Genomic DNA, 22,754 nt, shown 5'->3' on the forward strand with positions numbered 1-22,754 from the left:
GGCTGTGCTGTTCTCCTCCACACTGCCAACAAAACCAACACAAACCCACTGCGGGGACGGGGATTGTCCCTGGAGGAGGCTCCTGATTCCTGCAATGAGGTCCCAGGTGCTCCCAATGCACTGGGATTAGGTAAATAACTTGTGTCCAGGCTGGATGCTGCACTGGGAGCTGGGAGATAGCCCAGGATCACATGTCTTTTTTTAATGTCAATGTTGTTTTCTTGTTTTCCAGGTGGAGAGCAGGGCGCAGGGAGCTGCAGACCAGAGGAATTTGCTGATCTTTCTTTTTTTGGCAATCATAAATTCGAGTGAAATTCCACTGATGTTTTGAGCCAGAGGAAGGCAGCAGAGGAGAGGGGAGGAGAGTTGGACCATGTCCTTTGGATACTTCTGTATCCTACAGTGGGAATATGTTCCTTTCTGAACTGCCTTTTTTTTTTTTTTTTTTTTTTTTTTTTTTTTTTCTTCTTCTTTGAAGGGCAGAAAGGCTCGGAGATTTGTTCATTATGGAGCTATAAATCAGTTTTTCCCTGTGGACCTCTCTTGTCCCTTCCCCAGTGCACACAGAGCCACAAAAATATCCCCACGGCATCTGCCACCCTCCCTGTGCTCCATCCCCAGCTCATCCCCCTCCAGCACGGTGCTGCTCCCCGAGCCTGAGGCTCTGCTCAGGTTCATCCTCCCCAAGTTCAGCTCTAGACATCTTGGAGCTATTTAAATATTTACAGCAGACGGTGGTGAAAAAGATTGAACCATGAATTATTCACAGCTTCGCTTTTATCTTGGCAGGGGCTGCCATGTTTAGCAGGGAGGATTCCACTGCCAAGGGATGGGAATGTGGGGAGGGAGGCAGGGGCTGGGCTGGGCGAGGGGAAACCGGGTGGGCACAGTCAGGGCACGGCGAGAATAACCTGGCACCGGTGCCAGAGGGGCTTTTCCCCCCTCCTGTGCCTCAGTGGCCGGGGATTGTCAGAACTCAAAATGTCCCTCAGACATTTTTGGAGGTTCCAGGCCCCGGTCAGAAGCATTTGAGACCCTGGCAGGCAGCTGGAAACAGCTGTGATTTTGGGTTTGAGCCATGGAATGAGTTACCAACCTTGCAGGAAGAACAAGAAGTCACAAAAGTTTAGATATTAGAGTAGAAGCAGTCACAAAGTAGAGGGAAGAATTTTTGAGTGCTGTACAGGGGGGTTTGGTTTTGTACATGGGGGTCAGAGGTTTTAAGATGGATTTGGGATCTGGGCCTGCCCTGTCCTCCCTCTTTCTCCTTCCTCACCTCCATGTCTCACTGTGGTGTTGGCATTTTTCTGTTGGTTCAGGCTGGGCACACACTGTCCAACGTAGGTGACAGATATTGGCACGTTCTTGTAAATGCAGCCCAGGGAGTTTCTGGTATTTAATGTTTGTCACATCCCACTGAGGGCAGAGCCCCACACGCTGCCCTGCAGGACAGAGCTGGGCAGGGCAGCAGAACATGTGAGAGATAAACAGAATAAACAACCTGGAAACCAGCACAGACCAATTATGGCTTCTGCTTTGGCAGCGGGGCTGACAGACAGAGACTTTCTGCAATTTTGGGATTATCAATACCTCAGATTCTGACAGGAGATGGTGCCTGGGAGGAGGCGCTGGGGCCATTCTGACGTTCGGGGCGTGTCAGAGGTATCGGGCAGAGCCCCTGGCACGGGAGCAAACCCCACTCCAGACTTGTCCTTCAGCCCATGTGGCCATCAGCAGGGAGGTGACTTCCCAAGGGATAGTCGATTACAAACCTAAAAATGAAAAAATAATAAATAAAATTAACTATAAATTAAACTGATAACAAACAAACAAACAAACAAATAAACCGAATCCCCCAGAGCTTTGGAATGTGTCTGCTCTGGACACAGGGAAACTGAGGCACGGGGGTTCATTCCCCTGGCGTGGGCAGGAGTGGAGTCAAGGGCTGCAATGCCCACGGACCCAGCTGGGGAATCCCGGTGAGTCGGGCTGGCTCCCAGGGCAGGGATGACTTTGAGGGGAGTTTTAAGAGCAAATAATGGGGAAGTGGCTGCAGGACCACTTCCCAAGGGTTTATATCCCACTGAGCTGCCGTGGCAATGGACATCCCTGGCCCCAGGTGGGCTGGGAACTCACCTGTGTGGCTGGAGGGGCAGCGGTTTCTGCAGGTAACGCTGTCCTGGGGAACGTGCCGCGAGTTCCTCCGTGCTCCTGCTCACTCCCGAGCAGTTTTCCCCAGAAAGATCACACAACACCCTGCAAGACACTTTTTTCTGGGTCCCCAAGGGCTTCAATTACACCCTTGAGGCAGAAATAAGTGTTCCAGATCTCGGCTGCAAAAGGGGGCTGAAAAATCCTCCGTGCCTTTCTGTGCCTGGCAGCCTCTCCCCGGCAGGGCTGACTCCCACCAGCCTGCAGATGGATTTTGGCACCATTTCGGATCCCGAGGGGAGCAGGTGACATAAAACGGAGTTTTGGGAGGGGAGGAGTGGGGGTGAAACACACTGGAAAAGAAAACCCACAATCCTGCGTCTCCTCTCGCCGGGCTTGGGGCTTGCTCTCAAACTGGTGCATCTCATTTGGGGCTTGCTCTTGTTCTGTGTAGTGGATATAATTCGTGCCATTTCTAATATATGTGATATTGAATATTTGTTAGAGTATACACATTTGTATTAGGAGTCCCCCACCCTCGCAGGCGAGACCTGGTGTATATTAGAACCTGATTTACACGTAAAAGGATGTGGCTCAGCCAGGGATGGGCCATGGCTGGGGAGATACGGAAACCCCAGGCGCTGATCATGGCCTGAACGACCCGAGATGGATCTCATGGAAATCCTCGGGTAGATACATAAACTTCATCAAGGGATTCACCAACTCCTGACACCAAATTGCTCTTCTTCATCATCAAAAAAGAAAATCTTATTAACCTATAGACTCTGAATGGAAGAAAAGACTGATTGCTGAAATCTTGGCCTCAAGTGGAATTTTCCCTATAAAAACCACTCATGCCAGGATGGAGGTGTGTGGGCACGGGGGAAAACCTCTGGCTGAGGCTGAATTTTGATGCTGACCCTGGGCTCGGCTCTGTTCTTTCCTTGTGGCTGGCTAGATAGAATTTGATTACAAAATAAATATTTTATTTTTTCATTTTCATTTGGCTGGACAAATTTTCATTGATAGCACTCTCAAACTCGTTTGCATCCCAAGAAGCCTGCTCCGGGAGCAGACCAGTCTCACCAGCATGGCAGAACCCGCGAGGGCAGAGTGCATCCCAGGAATCCGGTGTGGAATTCCTGTGGCACTGCGGAGGAGCACGCAGGACATCCCCGCGCCTCGCCTCCCGCCCCATTCCCATCCAGCATCCATCCCTCTCCCTTCCCACGCTGTTGCGTGTTCCCTGCCGCTCTTGGCTTTGCAGCTCTGTTTCCTCCACCAGCCCTGCAGAGACTAAAATTCAAATTTCGAGCTTTAAAATTAAAAGTGAAAAAAAAAAAAAAGCTATTTAAATTTAAAAAATTAAATCCAAACAATTAAAATGTCGGGGTTTTCGAGCTCCTGCGTGCCCGCGGAGGCTGCGAATCCTTCCCGGAGCAGCACGGGAGGAGCGGGCAGGCACGCCGGAGCCATTTCCCCGTTATTTATCCTTAAAACTCCCCTCGAAGTCATCCCTGCCCTGGGAGCCAGCCCGACTCACCGGGATTCCCCAGCTGGGCCCGTGGGCATGGCAGCCCTTGGCTCCAATCCTGCCCGCACAAGGGGAATGAACCCCCGTGCCTCAGTTTACCTGTGTCTGGAGCAGACACCTTCCAAAGCTCTGGGGGATTCGGTTTATTTTTATTTTATTTTATTTTATTTTATTTTATTTTATATTATTTTATTTTATTTTATTTTATTTTATTTTAATTTATTTTATTTTATTTTATTTTATTTTATTTTATTTTATTTATTATCGGTTTTATTTATAGTTAATTTTATTTATGATTTTTTCATTTTTTAGGTTGGCAAAAATCGGATTTTTAAATCCTAACTTTTAAGAAAGTAAATCCTATTGTATATAAATCAATAAATTAATTTTTAAATCTATTTATAAATTAATTGAAAAAAAAATTAAATCCTAATTTTTAACAAACCACGTGATTTTTTAGCTTTTCCTGGGAGGGAGTTTCCTTGTGGACCCCCCTGGAGGAAATTAAAGGCTAGAGGAGGGGGTATTTGCATGCCTGCATCCCAAATTCTGGGGGCTTTTAGGGAACAGCACCATTTCCATGCATGGTGAGCACCATCATCCTGAAAAGGAAGGACTGCCTGGATTTTTGCAGATGGGAAAATCTGAATTTCCCTGTTTGTGTGGAGTGGGCACATACCACCTCTGGGGCTTCCCTAAGAGGCTATTCAGCTCTAATAATAATAATAATAATAATAATAATAATAATAATAATAATAAAGTGGAATGATTCTGCGTAGTGAATCCCAGGGAGATCTCCCAGCGAGGGCTGCGTTGTGCCAGGGCGGTGGGAGAGAGGGATCATTCCTACTTGGCAGATGGAGAAATGAGGTGTCAGGAGCTCATTGGAGGACGAGAGAAATTCCAAATGTTGCTCGGAGGGTTTGGCCAGCCTTGCAATGCAGGGCTGGCTATCCCTTCCCTGGGAAAGACCCCTAATTATTCCCTTGCTCCCAGAGGAGAGTTAGTCATTGCTGGCTGGAAAAAAAAAAAAAAAAAAAAAGGAAAAAAAATTCTTATTTTGTCTTTTCATTCCAGTGAGGATGGGGGGAACCCAGGCCAAGAGCTGTCCCTGTCTCCAAGCCAGAGGCAGCATCAAACCAGGTTGGATGTGGGATTTCAAGGGGATCTCCCCCTGTGGCCCCCCCAAGTCAACCTCTGACTTCCCAAATTTCAGCCATTTGTCCCAGCTGGCATTGACTGGGGAATAGTTTTAATGTTTTGCTTAAAAGTCTTTTCCAAGAAGCCCCTTGGAACTGTTGGAATGCTGGTAGGCTGCAGGGTTGAAAAGGTCTGACATTGGGGTGGTGTTGAGCAGGATGAAAAGGAGGGGAAAAAACGAGAGTTTCTGCCTAATCCCAGCAGGAATATTTCTCAGGGACATACTTCCCACTTGGGAATTGCTTCTGGAGGGTCCCCAGGTTCAACTCTCCAGGGGCTGCAGCCACCTTGTTGGTTTATGGGTGCAAACAGAGCCCCAGGAATGAGCCTGGAGCTGCCCATGGAGGAGAACAGGGGTGGGATGTTATCTCCAGACCTTTTCTGTGGCACATCTTTGGGAATGTGGCCCCTGAGGTCTGTGCTGCGGAGCCCCACCTGGTTCTGCAGGAATTTGCTTGGGATTTGTGGGGCAGAGATGATGGGCCAACCCCTAGAGATGATCCAGCACCTCCGTCGATGGTCCAGCATCTCCATGGATGGTCCAACATCTCCATGGGTGGTCCAACATCTCCATGGATGGTACAACATCTCCATGGGTGGTCCAGCATCTCCATGGATGGTACAACATCTCCATGGATGGACCAGCATCTCCATGGATGGTCCAACATATTCATGGATGGTCCAACATATTCATGGATGGTCCAACATCTCCATGGATGGTCCAACATCTCCACAGATGTTCCAGCATCTCCATGGGTGATCCAGCATCTCCATGGATGATACAGCATCTCCATGGATGGTCCAACATCTCCATTGATGGTTCAATGTCTCTGTGGATGGACCAGCATCTCCATGGATGGTCCAGCATCTCCGTGGATGTTCCAGCATCTCCATGGATGTTCCAGCATCTCCATGGATATTCCAGCATCTCCATGGGTGATCCAGCATCTCCAGCATTCTTTTTCACTCTCTGAGTGAAGCTGTGGGGACTGATTTTCTTTTCTCCTGAAAATTGATCTAAATCACCTCACTGTGTGGAAGCTGAGTGCTGGAACCGTGTTCCACTGGGAAAAGAAATCCTCCCGGCACTCAGGAGAAGTGGTTTGTGCACTGTGTTTGGAACGCCTGGGAAGGTGGTCACAGGAGAGCAGGAATATGGCCCAGGTGAGGTGGGGACTGAGCAGAGCCAGCGGAAGGTCAGAGAGCCCTATGGTCTTGCACATGGATTTCATGATTTCCCCATGTCAGGAACTGGACATGGAGAACGGGAAGGGAGGATGCTGCAGCCCGGTGTGCGATTCCTTAAAATCAGAGGGTTCTGGGCACGTTGCACAAGGCAGGCCTCAGAGACAGCAGGATGGCGATTAGAGCTAAGCAGTAGCTATGAGATTTGTCAGCAGAAAAATTATACAAGAAGTAGAAAGAAAGGACAAATAGAACAATGGTCTGTGCATTAACGCTTGGGTAGAATAACTCCCTGAGTTTCAGAAAAGTATCTCTGGTGAGATATTGGGAAGTTCTAAGCTTAATAATGGAGCTCTGTGCATTGTATCTTGAGGCTTACAAGCAAGTATTGTATTCTAAATAAGGCAGCATTGTTTTAACCAAAGGTAGGTGTCCTAGGGTGGTGTTATGGTGTTTGTATCCCAAATCGTGTGTTTTGTTTATGTTTGATATTCTGTTCTGTGCTCTCAGAACTGACTCTGAAAGTGAAGGTGAAGGTTTGTTTTGCCTTGTTATCAGCTGGTTCACCTCCCCCCATGGTCTGCTGTCTAGAAAAGGCTGGTGCTTGCTTGCTTGCTTGCTTCTGCTTTTGCCTTTGCTTCCTAGTCAGTTTAGCTCAGCAGTCCAGTTCTTTCCCTGGACTGTATTTTTCCTTTCCTTTTCCGGAATACCATCCAACCTGCTCCAGACTGGGACCTGGAAACACCAAGGAACACGGGGAGCCTGCGCTCTGTGATCTGCAGCAGCCATCCCCAGTGCCCAGAGCAATCCCCAGCGCCCAGACCCAGGTGACCACTCCCAGGAGAGGCTTTTGGATTTGTCATCTCTTCCGAGTGGTGAAAGAGTTTTGTTGTCATCTGGTGTTGTTATTTTCTTTGGTGCTGGGGGTGCTTTGTTTGTTAAATAAACAGGTTCTTTTCCACTTCTCCCAGAGAATTTTTTTTCCCGAACCAGGTGGGTGGGGAGGGGCCGTGGGGGTTTTTTTCTGGGGGCTCCTTCCAGAGGATTTTCCCCAAATTTGCCCTAAACTAGGACAGTACGTGTGCTTATAGTGATTGGATAGAACTACTGTCAATATGCTTTTGCTTTGTGTGATTGGTCAAAAAGTTTATAAAGTAAGTTGTAACATTAAGTTCTTGGTCTGCTGCCTGGAATATGAGCTGCTGGCATCTCCCCATTGTCACAATCATGTAATGAGAGTGATGCTAAAAAATAAACAGCTCGAGAAGTGTTCCACAGCAGTTCTGTCCCGTTGGTGACTTGTACACAGCCCCCGGCCGGCGATAGCCCGGGATCTCTGGGGTCAAACTGTGAGTCCAGCCTCATCACCTTTTCCTCCTTATTTTCTATCCAGTTCCCAGATTTTCATCCAGATTTTTACCTGGCCAGCAGGAAAAACTGCTCATTTGCTTTTTCAGGGGGTCTGGAGCCTTCCACAGCCCTGGATGAGTCAGGCACCTGAGGAATGAGGTGATAATCTGGTGAGCAGCTCCACCTGCCTGGGGTTGGGATAGGACCTTGGGCAAAAGGGAAACCAGTTTGGGAGCATCCCTTGGGCTCCTGGTCTTACTGGGACAGCCAGGAACGTGCTGGTCTCGGGGTGGAGCAGGTGAGTGAGGCCAGGGCGAGCTTAGAGGGAGAAGGGGTCGGGTTTAGGTGGTTAGGCAGGAATAAAAGCCGGGATGTGAGTGTGGGATCCGCGCGGCTCAGGCAGCGGTGCCGGGGATGTTGTGACAGCTCCCTGGCAGCTCCTGTCTCATCGTCCTCCCCTGCGGGATGCCGGGAGGGGGAAGGAGGATTGGCAATGGAAGGGATGAGGGGAGGTGGGCTCCCGTGGGTTGGTTTGTTTTACACCACTGAATTTCACTGTCTCGTTTCAGGGCGCGCACCGTGGAGGTGGGGGTGGTGCTGCCTGCAGAGCTGGAGGGAGCAGAGGAGGAGTGGGGGGCTGGAAAGGAAGGTTGGGGGCAGCAAGGAGAAACCAGCCCCTCAGGAGCCAGCTGTAGTTAGGTGAAATAATTCAATTATTCTTTTTACAAATGCTTATTTTAAAATATTGTACCCCAGGAAGGCTTTGGGATGGAAAGGCCGCTGAGGTGATGGATCAATCAGTGCCCAAGAGCTCCTGTGTTGGAACTCAAAATGTCCCTCAGACATGTTTGGAGGTTCCAGGCCCAGGTCAGAAGCATTTGAGACCCTGGCACAGCTGGAAACAGCTGTGATTTTGGGTTTGAACCATGGAATGATTTACCAACCTCGCAGGAAGAACAAGAAGTCACAAAAGTTTAGATATTAGAGTAGAAGTAGTCACAAAGAAGAGGGAAGAATTTTTGAGTGCTGTACAGGGGGGTTTTGGTTTTGTCCATGGGGGTCAGAGGTTTAAGATGGATTTGGGATTTGGGCCTGCCCTGTCCTCCCTCTTTCTCCTTCCTCACCTCCATGTTCTTGGTGATGTTGGCACTCACAGATTGGTTTAGAGTAGAAAAGCACCATTTAATATAGGTAATAGGCATTGGGAAAAACTGTAACCATGTAACATGTAATGTACCATATAAAAGATAGAAAAGCACCATTTAATATAGGTAATAGGCATTGGGAAAAACTGTAACCATGTAACACGTAATGTACCATATAAAAGATAGAAAATCACCATTTAATATAGGTAATAGGCATTGGGGAAAACTGCAAACATGTCACACGTAATGTCCCATATAAAAGACAGCAGCAGCCCTGGGCGGGGAGAGAAGAAGCAGTCGGGGTCAGAGAGGATGTCAGGGTGTGTGTGTGCCTCTGCCTGAGCTGTGAGCAAACCACAGCAGCCCCAGAAGAAAATCTTTTAGATAACTTGCAATAAACTGCCTTGAGACCCAACAACAGAGACTGCTGAGCCTTCCTTTGGAAGCACAGCTTGGAGAAGTTTTTTCACCACACAGAGTCACCCCTGACTTATGGTTGGTTTTGACACTCCTGAGGATTTATCCATGTTAAAGTGTCACCTCAGCAGCCCCAGGGACAATGCAGAGGGGCTCAGTGAGTGGGTTTTCCCATTTTTCCCCTGAAGAGGGTAAATTTTACAGGACCCTTGTCCTCCTGTCACTCCCAGAGCAGCTGTTTAAAAGGGCAGGATTTAAACATCCCACGGGGGATGGAAAAGGAGGGAAGGGCTGGAGGAGGACGGAGGGGCTCTGTCCCTGTCAGGGCTTTTCCCATCACTTGTGCCCATCGGAGCGTGCCCGGGCCGGGCTGACTGAGCAGGATGTGACAGCTCCTCACAAGGACGTGCCCAGCTCGGGGACTTCTCTCTTTGCATCTCAAGAGTGGCTCTTGGGGAAAGAAAACAGCATTTTGGGAGAAGGCTGGAAAGCCTCGTCTCCACTGAGACCTTTCCTGAGCTGCATCTTTGCCCTTTGCATCCGGCCTCCATCACAGGAGGGAGCTTCAGCGAGCCCCTCTGAGCTTTGGAGCAGCAGGAAAGTGAGGGGTTGGAGCAATTTGAGGGGAAACGGGACCTTTCCAGTTCCTGCAGCACCCAAACATTGGTGTCTGTCACCAACAGCCTCCTCTTCCCCTGATCCAGAGGAGTGGGGTGGAAAAAAATCCCGTTTGGAACAATTCTGGCTTTCTATCCCAGACTGAATGACTTTTAGAGAAACATATTTTGATTTGAGGTTCAGCATATGGAAGTGCTGTGAATCAGTGTCTTATTGCAGCACCTGAGAGCTGGTGCCAAATCCCTGGGACATTTTGATCCTAGATCCCTAAATGTGGTGATTTTTTGGCAGCAGAGTGGTCTCTCCCTGTGTTTTCCCCCTTGCCTTCCTCCCCAGAGCAGGGCCAGCAGCAGCACCCTGCTGCATGGCTGGGGCCTGGCAGGTTTCCAGCTCTGCTTTCACTTTAATCCTCATCTTTTTAGCTCCAAGCAAGAAATTACCCCTGCAGTCTGTGCCAGCCCCTCTGCCAGGGGCAGCTCTCCACTCTGGGGTTAATTTTGGGGTTTGGAAAATATGCTGAGATGCAGGGAGCAGCGTGAATACCTGTTTCTGTGCAGTTATATGATATTTATCTCCGTATCAACATGCATATAAGTGTCATATTGAAATTCACTTTGATAGGTAGGTGTTTCCACTCTCTTTTGTCTCTGCCCACAAGAGGGACATTTCTGTCACATTATTTATCTTTTCTCTAGAGAGAGATGGCACAGCTGAAGCAGCTCCCTCCTCACTTTTCCCATCAGCCCAGTAATCTGTCTGAGGGGAAAATTTTCCCCCAAAAGATGAATTCTGTACGTCCTCAGGTTCAATCTTTGTTGCAATATCTCCTTGCTCCCTCCCAGCAGCCAGAGCCAAGCCCTGCTGCAGCTGGTGTCCCCTCGAGCCCCTCTGACCCTCACCTGGAGGGGTTTTGCCACTGGGAACAGCCTGGACCCCCTCAGAGCCCGGCTGTGAGTTGGAAAGGAGGATTTGAGGAGAAAAGAGGAACAGGAGCCCTTCAACCCTCGTGGTGCAGCCCTAAATAAAACACAGGCACCACTGTCCTCTTCTGGCTGGAGCTGCTCTATCACAGCCGAGATCTCCAGGAGCCTTTTTTGGGGTGAATTCTCCGTGTTCCGTCCCTGCAGAGGGTGGGGTGGCGTGGGGAGGTCCCTCTCCCTCAGCAGCACCGCAGATCCTGGGGAACACGGGGGTACCTGGGGCTGTCCCCGGTGCCGATGATAATTAAATAATTATTGCGGTGAGCTGTGCAAACCCTCCTGGATGGAGCTGCTGTGCTTCCCTCCCCCAGACAGCGGCACTGTTGGATTTAATTCCCGGGACTGTTTTGTGATTTTAATTATTTATTTATTTATTTTAGTTATGGTCCACTAAATCTTCTCCAGGAGGGGCACAAATTCCCCTGCAAGGTGAATTTAAGATTACTGACAGTAACTTTAATTTCCTTGGTCATTTTTTCAGAGTCACCCGTGGCCAACAAGACCCAGAAAGCACAGAGCAGGCAGGAGCTGCTGCTTTGGAGGCACCAGCAAACACTTTGGGAAGTTACCAGGCTGCAGCTGCTGCAGGGATCTGCTTTGGAGACTCAGCTGGAGAACCCTGAACAGGCAGAGCCGTGGATAGGAAGAGGAGCAAAGCTGCTCCTCCCTTGCCCCCGTGGGAGGAGGAGTTTGGCAGCTCAGCCCTCTCGTGCCTCAGTTTCCCTATTTATAATCCTGCTTTGGACGGGGTTTTGTGATGAGGAAGTGTTGCCGTGTTTGGCCTTGTGACTCCAGGGAGCAGAATATCCACTCGGGGGGATGCTGGCTCCGGGAATTTTCCCCTCCAGTGATGCTGATTCCAGCGAGGAATCCCAGAGCCTCCCCCTCATCTTCCTCCTGCCTGAGCCCAGCACGTGCACGGAGAAGAAAGGACACAGCAGAGATCCCAATTTCCCATTTTCCTCCTTACTCCTCCATCTTTCCCTGACTTTCAGGGGCACCAAAGGGAAAGCATTTAATTACCAACTTGCTCCAGCGTTTTGTTTTCCAACTGTGACTTTTTGCTGCCCTGATCATCTGAAAAGAAACCATTTCCCTCTCCTTTACTTCAGCCCAGGGCAGCTGTGGCTGCCCCATTCCTGGAAGTGTCCCAGGCCAGGCTGGACAAGGCCTGGAGCAGCCTGGGGCAGTGGAGGTGACCCTGCCCATGGCAGGGAACTGGAGATGCACTTTAAGGTCCTTCCCTGTGAGAAACTGCATTGACTTGTTTGTTCATCAAAAGTATGAAATTAGGATAAAAGGGGGGGAAGTCGGGACATGGAATTTGCAGGCTTGACTGGTAACCACAAACAAAGATTGGAAAGATTTTGCAGGACTGGCTGGAACTGATAACCGCAGTGGAAACCCATTGTTGCTGAAAACTGATAAACCGAAGTGGAAGAAGACACACCACCCCACTTGTGAAATCCATTGTTTTTGGGACTGATAACCACGGTGGAACGAGACTCACCACCCCCACTCATGCAAGATAAAAAGGGACTGAAGAGAAGGAAAGGTTGTCAGCTTTTGGCCGAGCCAGGCTCCCAGCTGAACCCAGCGCTGTTTTGCTTGCTATTGCTTGCTGTAATTAATAAAATTATTAATTGATCTTAAAAGGCTGAATCAAATTATTCGCCTCAACTTATAACATTCCCAACCCAAATGAATCTGTAATTCCGCATCCTCTGGCTGATAAAAAATGAACGAACAACACCTCCCCCTCCCCCCGCGATGGAGGAGACTTGTGGGGATTAAATTAGGGCTGGAGCTGGATGCTGCGGTGTCATCCCCGTCCTGGGTGAGAGGCGGCTCTCCCCTGGGAGTTTCCTGTTACTGATACAGAATAGCCCGATTTGGGTGACCAGGAGCTGCTGTGACGCGGGCTGGGGTTATCCAAAGCCGCCCAGAAGGTGACGGGCATGGAAGAGGAGCCTGGCCGGAGCTGGAGCCGCCGCTGAGCGGCAGGAGCCGGGAGCTCAGCGGGGTCGGTGCGGGCAGCGGGGGCGGCGATCAGATCGCCCAGCCCCAGCCGGGCACGAGGGGTAACACCGCCCGTGAAATCAGAGCGGGCAGGTGTTGGGAAGGATGGATAAATATAATTATTCATAAAGAATACAGCCAAGATAAAACAGTCCTCCCTGCTAGCCGGACAATGCCCCTGCCTGAGGATGGGTCCAGGGGTCGAGTGGACTGTTCCATCTCACCCCCCAAAATGTACAGTTCACCCCACATCTGGATCCCTCCCCTAAAACATCAAGTGCCTGTAACCCCATTGGCCCAAGTCTTGTTCCAGCCCACCTTGAAGCTCCTTGAAAAGGGGGCTTCGAGGGGCTGGACGGCCTCTTGGAACTCCCCCTCCTCTTGAACTTCCCCTCCTCTTAGAACTTTCACCCTCTCCTGGAGCATCCTCTTGTCTCTCCCCTCCCCAATCTCCTCAAGCCTCGCCACGTGCTGTGTCTGGCAGCTCGAGGCAGGACCTTTCTCCATCCCTAATAAACCTGATTCCCCAAGAGCAGCCTGCAGAGATCTCATCTCCATTCCCCAAAGCGTCCTGGAGCAGCAGAGCTCGCTACAGGCAGAGAAAGCGATAATGGGAGATTAGAGAAGGGGAAAGGGGCGCAGGGACCGCCGCCCATGGCCAGGGGCTGGGATGCTGCTCCTGCCCTGCCCCAAATGCTCGTCACCTCTCGGTGCTTTGGGGACGTGGCTGTGCCCAGAGCTGTCCGACAGCAGGAGCGGGGAGTTCCCGCTGTGAGCGTTCCGTGCCGGCCCAGGGCGGCTGGGATTTGAGCGATTTAACAGAAAAACACACTCGCCCAGCCTTCGGCTTCCTCTGGCTGCGTGTGGGCTCCCAGGCGGGGTTTGGAGCTCGGGGGGAGCATCTGCCGGGAAGGACGGCGCTGCCCGCAGCCCAGGAGGGACGCGGGGCTCGGGAAGGGACGGGGGAATTGCTGTCCCAGCTGAAATAGCAGGGTGGCGGTCCCAGCCCGGCAGCATCCCCAGCAGCTGCGGCGTTATCCCGCTGGAATTGCGGTGCCAGGGCGGATCCGCGCCCGGCCCGGCTGCCCGGCGCTGTCGCGCATCCCCAGACCTCCTTTTAGGAAGTTAACCTCAGCTTTCCCTTCTCCTGGACTGGATTCGGGGCTGTTGGGAACCCGAAGTCCCCATACTCGGGGGTCCCCGCTTTGCTCCCTCTCCACGCCCTCTCGCAGCTTTCCCCGTCCCTCCGCCTGCCCGGGAGCCTCGGGCAGCTCGGGCTGCTGCCGCCGGGCCGGGCAGATGGCAGGCAGGGCACGGCACGTCCTGCGGAAAGCCACGGTGGGAAGCTTTTGTTTTGCTGCCTGGAGCTTTTCTTTCAGGTTTCCAGGGCATCAAAGGGTCTCTGGGAGGGGAGAAGCGTCCAACCTTCCCCAGTGAGGGCTCAGGGTGGTGCCCAGTCCTGCTGTGGCATCGCCCTGGCACAGGGTGGACTCGCCTTTGAAGCTTTTGGTGATGGGTAAACACATTTAAAATCCTGCCAAGTACAAAAATGAGGAGAAGAAAGAGCCAGGGGGGACAGAAAGCAGAGAGCAGGGGGGTGATGGCGATGTCAGGGTGCAGTGAGGAGGGAGAAACCCAATCCAGCCGAGTGGGTGCATAATTTATTCCCCCATTAGCTATTAATAAGCTGGCCCTTTGTATCAAGTCTCCTGACGTTCTTGTAACAACTTCAGGCCTTTCTGTGGAGCAGCACCCTCCGAGGGTGTTCCTGTGCCACTTTGCCATGCAAACATGATTCTTGATGTGTCCTGGGCCTTCGTTACCACCATTCAGCAGAACCAGTAATTAAGGAGATTCCCATGGCTGCAGTGTAACAGGAAGCCCTGGGAAATACCCACAGCAGTGCCACCTCCGAGGGTGCTGGGCTTGCACAGCCCTCCCTGGTGCTTGAAGGATGAGTTTGGACTTCGGGGCTTCCTCCTGAGCTGGGTTAAAGCCAAGCCATGGACCTTTCCTCCAGCACCTGCTGTCCCTGATTTCTGTGGGATTGGGTGTGATACTGAACACCAAAGTGTTGGTCAGCTCAGTGTGGCAAGGAGACGTGGACTGTGGGAATCCAGGGCTTCCCTCTGGCTGCCCTGGCAGGGGTCAGGAACCCCCTGGACAGAGCCCCCAGAGACACTGGCTGTGATCTCTGGCCATGGAAAAGAGTTTTCAATCTCACAGGATGAATTACAAGCTCTGAATGTTTGATATAAGTAATAATTAAGTGTGGCATGGGTGCAAAAGTAAAATTTTAGGATTCTAGATGAGGGGTCCAAAGGGGACAAGATGGAGGAAATTGGGTGTGCCTTGTCCTTTTTCTCCTTCTTCATGCCCTCCATGTTTCACTGTGGTGTTGGCATTTTTCTGTTGGTTCAGGCTGGGGACACACTGTCCAACGTAGGTGACAGATATTGGCACATTATTGTAAATGCAGCCCAGGGAGTTTCTGGTATTTAATGTTTGTCACATCCCACTGAGGGCAGAGCCCCACACGCTGCCCTGCAGGACAGAGCTGGGCAGGGCAGCAGAACATGTGAGAGATAAACAGAATAAACAACCTGGAACCAGCACAGACCAATTATGGCTTCTGCTTTGGCAGGGGGCTGACAGACAGAGACTTTTACAATCTCAGAATCATCAACACCTCAGATTCTGACAGTGGGGGACACCCATCCATGGCCACACTGCAGCCTCCAGCCTGTCCCTTCCTCCTGTCCCCTTCCCTGGAAGAAGATGAGTTTAACACATCCCACATATTCCTGGGATAAAGCTGAGCAGGACACCACACCATAGGCTTGGAAGGAGCCACCAGAGCAGCCAAAATCTCCTACAGCACCAAGAGGTGCTCAGGAAATGAGGTGGGTCTTGGCTAAAGGGAAGACCCTTCTGCATCCTTGGGGTTTTGGTCACCTCTTCCCCAGCTCTGCCTGGAGCTCGAAGCTCATGTGGGGCCCCTTTTGCTGCTCCCCACTGTTGGAGTCCAGCACATCCCTCTGGCTGTCTCCAGACCCTAGCGAGGGTCTCGGAGACCTTGGCAAGAAGTCAAAAACAGCTGGGGCTTCGATTTTAGCCCGTGGAAAACTGCCAACTCTGGATGAGGAATTACAAGTCACAGGGATTTTAGTAGTGTGATATTTAAACTGACACAGGGTGGAAAAGTAGAATTTGGGGTTTTTTAAGATAAGGGGTTCAGGGGACAAGATGGAGGGATTTGGGTGTGTCCTGACCTTCTTCTTGTTCTTCTTGCCCTCCATTTCTTGGTGTGAGGGTGACACTTTTCTGTTGGTTTAAGGCAGAGATTCACTGTCTAACATGGGTGATAGGAATTGGTGAAGAAATTGTAAACATACTACGCTGTTGAGGCAGGACAGGAATGAACAGATTCTGTTCAGAGGGCGAGAGAATAGAACTCTGATTTATTTCAAAATACACCACTCTTTTATACAGAGCTGCATGCAGAACAACTCCATTGGTCCTGAAGTGCAAACACCTCAACTACTGGTGTGCAGTGAAAGACACACAGTGGCAAAGCCGAACCATAAACAATGTGAACAACAAGAGAGATAAAGAACCTTATTTACATTCTTCTCAGCAGTTTCTCAGGCTTCTGCCTGGTTAGAAACTTTCTGTTTTCTCTTTGTCTGAATCTGAGACCTACAAACATACCCACCCAGTTTTGATTATATAATGTGGGAGCCACCCAGGACTTGAGGCCAGACAGCTTTGGCTTCTGTACTAGGCAGACCATGGCAGTGAAAAGAAAGAATATAGAGATAAGAAGAAATAAACAACCTTGAAAAAGCAACTGAAAGCATTCCAAGACTCCTTCTTTAGCTGCGTTCGGGCTAGGGAAGCAAAGACTCTCTTTTGGATCTCTCTCTTGGGGTCACCCTAACCCCCAGGAACCCCGAGAGAGAAATCCACACCCACAGTGGAAATCCACACCCACAGTGTGGGGTGCTGGCTCCTGGAAATCCCCTGAAAAGCTCCCAGGGCCTCTTTGGGACACAGACAGGTCTCAGGTCAATCAGTCCCCAGAGTTTTGCACGGGGAAGAGGTGAAGGCCAGGACCCGATCCCAAAGCCATGCAGCACCCGCTGAGGCCAGCCTTGGTGGGACCCAGGCCTGAGCTACAGCCACACCTGGGCAGGTAAGAGCTCCTGGACACCTGGGTATCATTTAGTCTTAAAATGTAAATTTTCCTTCTTAAAGCAGGCGTTGGTGCCAGGGGGAAGCCCTCAGTGCCAGGGGAGCTCCCTCCCTCCATGGGAGCCTGCCCATGGAGCAGCAATGGATAAATCTGTTCCCAGGCTCTGAAGGGATCCCTGGGGGCACCCAGCCCGGGGTTGGGCTCTGGGAGGTGCAAACCCTCCCTGGGGGCGGCTGCTGGAGGGTTTGGGGTGCTCTGGGGCCGAGCTCCCCCGTGGGTGAAGCTGCACCCCAGCTCTGTTTGCAGCGCCGCGTTCCTCCCCGTGTTTCCTTTAAATCCAAGGGCAGCGAGGCGAGGTAGGGTTTCAGTGGGGTGTAGGATTTCCGAATCTGAGTCTTTCCTGAGACAAACTCTAATCCTTACCTGCGTGTCAGAGGCGTGCAGGGACCTGCCACGTCCAGAAGCCCCGGGATGCTCCTCTTGCCCGAGGCAGGGCTGTAACCTGGGCTGCCTGAGCAGGGCTGCAGGTGAGTGACTGCTTTTTATTGAGTTTGCTGGGCTTGTAGACACCGCTGATGGTATCATGGCAATGCAGCTGAGCCCGACACCCAGCTGGGGAAGTTCCCACCTATATTTAGCCACTTATTTTACTTTATTGTCAGTAGGATGTGGAAGAATCACCTGGTTGAAAAGGTTTCCATTTTATCTCCAGCTAAATTGGTGCTGGGTTCGTGGTTTCAGACCAACTTGTGCTGATACAGGAGTTTTGGCTGCTCTTGGGTCTGTGCCCGACCCCAGACAGAGACACTCTGTGCTTTGAACATTTGCAGCCTCTCTTTCTCTTCCAAGACTTAAATAAATTGGTGATTTTTGACTGTCATCTTTTTAATGGGTTTGAATGTTCTGCAAGGCTTCCATTAGAAAATCCTCAGCTGCTGCAATCTGCTTTATGGGAATGTGTGCAAGGACCAGCGAGGACATCAAAACACTCCGAGGAAATATTTGTTGCCTTCAGCCTGCTCCAATTAAACTGTGAGGACCTGGAGTGAAATAATTCATCAGGATTTCTGACAGGCTGAAATCCATGGCTGCCAAGGAGTCGCTTAAATTCCAAAGCATTGGGAGCACCCGTTGCATGGGGATGAATTAAACTGGGAGGGGATGGAATGCAGGAAAGATGATGTCAGGTTTAGGCTGCAATAATAATAATATAGTTAATGGGATGTCTGTTTTTATGTTGGTTTGGGAATAAGAGGGATATTTTAGGTGATCCCAAGGAGGGAATGTGGGAATCCCCAGTGCACAGTGCTCACTCCAGTGACAGAGATGAGTTTGGGGAGGGAATATTGGGCCAAAACTGCTGCTGGTTCCATGGATTTGGTACAGTTTGTTCTTCGTGGTGAGGAATAAGATGATTTTCTGAGGGTCTGGTTTAGGATGTCCTCCCTGGTCCTGCGGGTCAGTGCAGGAGCCAGTCCTGGTGCTGGCTCAGCGCTCACTGCTTGCTCTACCAACACTTCCATCCTCCAAATAACTGGAGAAGTCCATGGTAAACAATCACTGGGGTGAGGGATGGGTGGCAGAGCTCACAGGGATCAGAGGTTCTCCTTAGGTAGTGTTGGGTTGAGATCCAGCCAAGCATCACCCCAGGATTACTCAGTAAGAACTGATTTGTGTTTGCTGCGTGAAGAGTTTCACAGCCTCAGCAGGAAGCAGCCTCTAGGGATTGCAGAAATTCAAGCCAAACAAAGCCTCAACCAAATAAATAAATCAGCAACACAGTAATTTTTTTCTCCCAATTTTTAATGGGAGAAAAACTGATTGTCTTGCTGATTCTCAGAGAGATAGGATTGGGGCTCCTGGGTTGAGCTGTTCCAACCCCAAAATGCCTTAAAACTGCAGCCTTTATAGGCAAGGCTCTGTGTCTGTGCCCTGAGACCGACCTCCCATTGCGTCCCAAGGTGGAATTCAGCTCCTGGGATGCAGCTGGGAAAACTGGCTCTGGCCTGGCTGTGGAGTGGGGACCAGGCCAGCCCATCCCGGGCAGCTGTGAACCCCCAGGCTGCATCTCTTTGTAAAGGTCATGGGAAGGAGATTGGGAAATTGCTCCGAGGCAAAATCAGCTCCAGCTTCCTGAGAGAGCCTGGGGCTGCCAGGGGATGAGTGACCCACGGGGAGACGTTTTGGGGTTTTTTTGAGAACTTTTTTCTACAGTTGGGGGGAATTTTCCAGACCTGATTTTCCAGGATTCCTTTTATTTCCTTGGGTTTTCTCTGGAGCAGCACCTTTGGGAGACCCCCACTTTGCACACTCCACTGCCTCTGGAAGGGCTCAGTGCAGGCTGATCTCAATATTTTCCTATCCCAGTTCAGCAGCACAGCATGGAAACCTGCCCCAATTACAGGCTGGAATAAGGCTTGAGGGAAAACTCCGCATCCCAAGATGCTGGCAGGAGGATTCAGGATGCAGATGACTTTTGGAGGTCAATCAGGAAATGCCCTGGCTGGTGCTCCCCCATTCCTCTGTGCCCAATCCCTTTCCAGGGTGATATTTTTGCCTTTGCTTGGGAAGTTTTGGGGCAGGGAAGGAAGGCAGAGCTCACTGACACTGAAGGAATGCATGGAAAGGGAAATAGTTGTGGTTTCATAAATCCTGCTGGAAAAATGGGCAGAGGTTTGGAACAGCAGCTGGGCTGCCTCAGGTGGAGGTGGTGGGTGATGCTCACAGCCCCCATGGATCATTGGAATAACAGAGGGACTGTGGCCACATCCAAAGCTCTGCCCAGCACCTGAGAGCTGCTCTGGGCTCCGAGCAAGGCACAGCCAGGACCCAGAGCTGTCCATCGAGGTGTGGCACCCCCCCCAGGGTCTCACGGATGAACAACTCCCCCTGTCCATAGCAAAACAGGATGGGAAAAGCCCTGAGGAGGCAGCTCCAGCTCCTGGAGCCCCAGCACTTCGGGAGCTCAGTGCTGGCAATCCCAGCTCTGGGAACAGAGGATTTTCCTGCGTCCAGGGAAGAGCCAGACTCGGTGAGGAAGTGCCTGGACGAAGGGCTGAGGGGCCCTGGTGCCTCCACCCGCCTGGTGCTCGGTGTGTGTCCGTGCTGGCACCGCGAGTGCTGCAGGCTCCTGATTTTCCAGCTTTTCCCTCCGTGGGTCCCTGTGAGCCCTGTCCGGAGCACCCCAGTGAGCAGCCCTGCTCGGAGGGGACAGACAGGGCCACACCTGGGCATCACCTCCTCTTCCTCTGCTCCACGCTGCTCCTTCCCCACCCTCACCGGCAAAGCAAAGGCCCCAGACCCTTTTGCAGGCACCAAAGAGGCGCGCTGGAGCCCTGGCTGCCGCTGCCGCTGCCGGGCGGCACCAGCGAGGGAGCAAAAAACCCATTTCAGGCACAAGGAGAATGAGGGCACGGAGTCCCACCGGGCTCACGTGGGCACCGGCATCGCCTTTCCGCAGGAGAGGCTGGAGCATCCCCCGCCCGCCGAGCGCAGGGGCAGCTCCGCCGGGCAGCCCCGGCCGGCGCACCCAGGGGCGCGGCGATGGCAGCACGGGCACCCCGCACGCCGGAGGAGGACGAGGACGATGCCAAAACCGGGTTTGTTGCTCCCCTCTTGGGCTCAGCCGAGGTCGTGGCCGGGGGAAGTTTGGGGGGCAGAGGAGAGGAGACTTTGGTGGGTGGGTTTGGGGCGGTGGGGTGCTGTTTTTATTTTTTCTTGGTGGGTATTTTTTGGATGGTGGTGACCAGGGGAAGTTTAGTTTGTCCTTGGAGAAGCAGGGAGGGGGAAGTGTTCCTGAACACGGGGTGAGTGCTGCGAGGAACCCTGCGAGGCTCTCACTGGCATCATCTCAGTCACTTTAAGTCCTAATTACTTTTTGTGGGTCCAAGTTCCACTGTCCTCCCCGGGGGTACCGTGGGGGTTGCTGGGCTGGGCTGGGGCTGCCCTGACCTCTGCGGTGGCTCTGGCTCAGCACATGAAGCCACAAGCCTGGAGTGACACCGGGACTCCAAACCTGCCGCCGGCTGCTTTCAGCGCTGCTGTTGCAGAAACCGGGATCAATGCAGGATCCGTCTGACCCGATTAGCGGCTTCCTATTGCTTTCCATTTATACCTTCTCTCCATTTTCGGCTCCGGCCGCCGACCTCCTCCAGGGTTTGCTGCCAGTGCAGATTTTGAGGGGGACAAAGTCCTTTGTTCACCCCTAGGAGCAGACCGAGGTGACAGCACCGAGCTCTGGACGCTGCTTTGGGGGTGGGGGAGCAGCTGGAGGGGGGCGGCTCTGCCTCTATCCCAGCGCTTTGGGACAAGGCTGGGAAAGTTCCCCATCGATTTGGGATCGGATTCTCGCTCGTGTTACAGGGCGGTAAGCAGGAGGGGACAGCGCGGGGGTGGCTGCGTGCCCCGGCCCCAGGCAGGCGCCCGCCCGGAGCCGGGATGCTCAGAGGGAAGAGGTCACTCCACGCCCCTCCTTTCCACACCTCTGCTGCTTCAGGCTGATCGCAGCACTTTCCAAGCGCTTTGTGTCCGTGTGTCCATCATCAGCCACTTCCCAGAGCGCGCCCAACCCTTCGCAGCAGCTCCGTGAATCCCAGGGGGGACAGAACCCCAGCCCCCAAAGAGCCCACTCAGCATCCCCAAAAAGCCACCGCAGCAGCTCGCAGCCAAAAATCCATTTCAATCTTTTCCTGAATCAGGCTAAAACCCCGGCTCGGAGTGCAGGGAAGATGAGCAGGGCTCAGCAGCAGCCAAGCCTGGCCCGGTCCCAGGTTGGCCCTGTCCCTGTTCCCGTCCCTGTCCCCTGTCCCTGTCCCTGTCCCTGTCCCTGTCCCTGTCCCTGCCCCATCCCTGTCCCTGTCCCTGTCCCTGTTCCCGTCCCTGTCCCCTGTCCCATCCCTGTCCCCTGTCCCCGTCCCCGTCCCCGTCCCCGTCCCTGTCCCTGTCCCATCCCTTTCCTTTGTCCTCTGTCCCTGTCCCTGTCCCCTGTCCTTATCCCTGTCCCTCTCCTGTGTCCCTGTCCCTGTCCCATCCCTCTCCTGTGTCCCTGTCCCTGTCCCCTCTGTTCCTGATCCTCTCCCGTGTCCCTGTCCCTGTCCCTGTGTTCCCTGTCCCTGTCCCCTGTCCCTGTCCCTGTCCCTGTCCCTGTCCCTGTCCCATCCCTGTCCCTGCCCCATCCCTGTCCCTGTCCCTGTCCCTGTCCCTGTCCCCGTCCCCGTCCCTGTCCCTGTCCCATCCCTGTTCCATCCCTGTCCCTGTCCCATCCCTGTCCCCTGTCCCTGTCCCTGTCCCATCCCTGTCCCATCCCTCTCCTGTGTTCCCTGTCCCTGTCCCTGTCCCCTCTGTTCCTGTCCCTGTCCCTGTCCCATCCCTGTCCCTGTCCCTGTGCCTTGGCTGAGCAGCCGGCACCGCCGCGGGGCTGATTTGAGCCCATCTGCCTTTCCCCGCTGCCCTCGCTGGGCTGTGGCAGCTTTCAGGGCACACCCGGTGCGGGACCCCGCCGGCTCCCTCCGAGCAGCAACTCGCCCTCGCTGCTTATTAAATTACATCCTGACCCGGTTAATCCATAGCTGATTAATTTTGGACTCCATGGTTGGGTATAAGAAAGCGTTCATCTGTCTCGTGGTGTGTGCTGTATGTACTGAGCTCTCTGATAATCAGGGGGTTTTATTTAATATAAAAAAATAGAGGTGGAGAAATCAGAAGGAGGTATGAAAAGTGGGGAGGGCTGTAGGGTGGACACGTCTCTGCATGCCGTGGGGCAGCAGTGATGGACACTCCAATCCAGCACTGGGAATCCAGCTGGGGATCTTCCTCATGTGCACCTTGTCCTGAGAGCTCCTGCCTGGCTTTATGGCACATCCACTGCTCTGGGGAAACTGAGGCACGGAGATGGAAGCAGCTCACAGGAGTTGGTGGCTGCTTGCTCAGGCTCACAATTTGTTTCCTGGTGCAATTTCATG

At 52.3% G+C, this 22,754-nt stretch overlaps 1 protein-coding gene and 1 long non-coding RNA gene across 6 annotated transcripts in view; one reads left to right on the plus strand and one right to left on the minus strand.

Annotated features, from left to right (window-relative positions):
- LOC146765302 (uncharacterized) lies at positions 1–21,557 on the minus strand. 2 transcript variants are annotated; one of them, XR_014950181.1, is made up of 3 exons: positions 17,218–21,557; positions 2,137–7,567; positions 1–1,772 (listed from the first exon to the last, which is right to left on the minus strand). It is a non-coding gene; the product is annotated as an uncharacterized LOC146765302 (long non-coding RNA). The 2 variants fall into 2 exon arrangements; XR_014950180.1 differs by having other exon boundaries at positions 1–7,567.
- The window catches only part of KCNA10 (potassium voltage-gated channel subfamily A member 10), a 17,333-nt gene continuing 10,239 nt past the window's right edge, over positions 15,661–22,754 (plus strand). Inside the window, exons 1-3 of one of the 4 annotated variants that reach the window (XM_085561432.1) lie at positions 15,661–16,794; positions 17,229–17,321; positions 20,255–20,393. The gene's annotated coding sequence lies outside the window, so the exon portion shown is untranslated. Of the gene's footprint in view, positions 16,795–16,905; positions 17,322–20,254; positions 20,394–22,754 lie in introns of those variants that run through there. The other 3 variants (XM_077789054.2, XM_085561430.1, XM_085561429.1) reach the window with 3 other exon arrangements.

This window comes from Lonchura striata, chromosome 26 (genome assembly GCF_050655825.1).
Source record: "Lonchura striata isolate lonStrDom1 chromosome 26, ASM5065582v1, whole genome shotgun sequence".
NCBI lineage: Eukaryota > Metazoa > Chordata > Aves > Passeriformes > Estrildidae > Lonchura > Lonchura striata.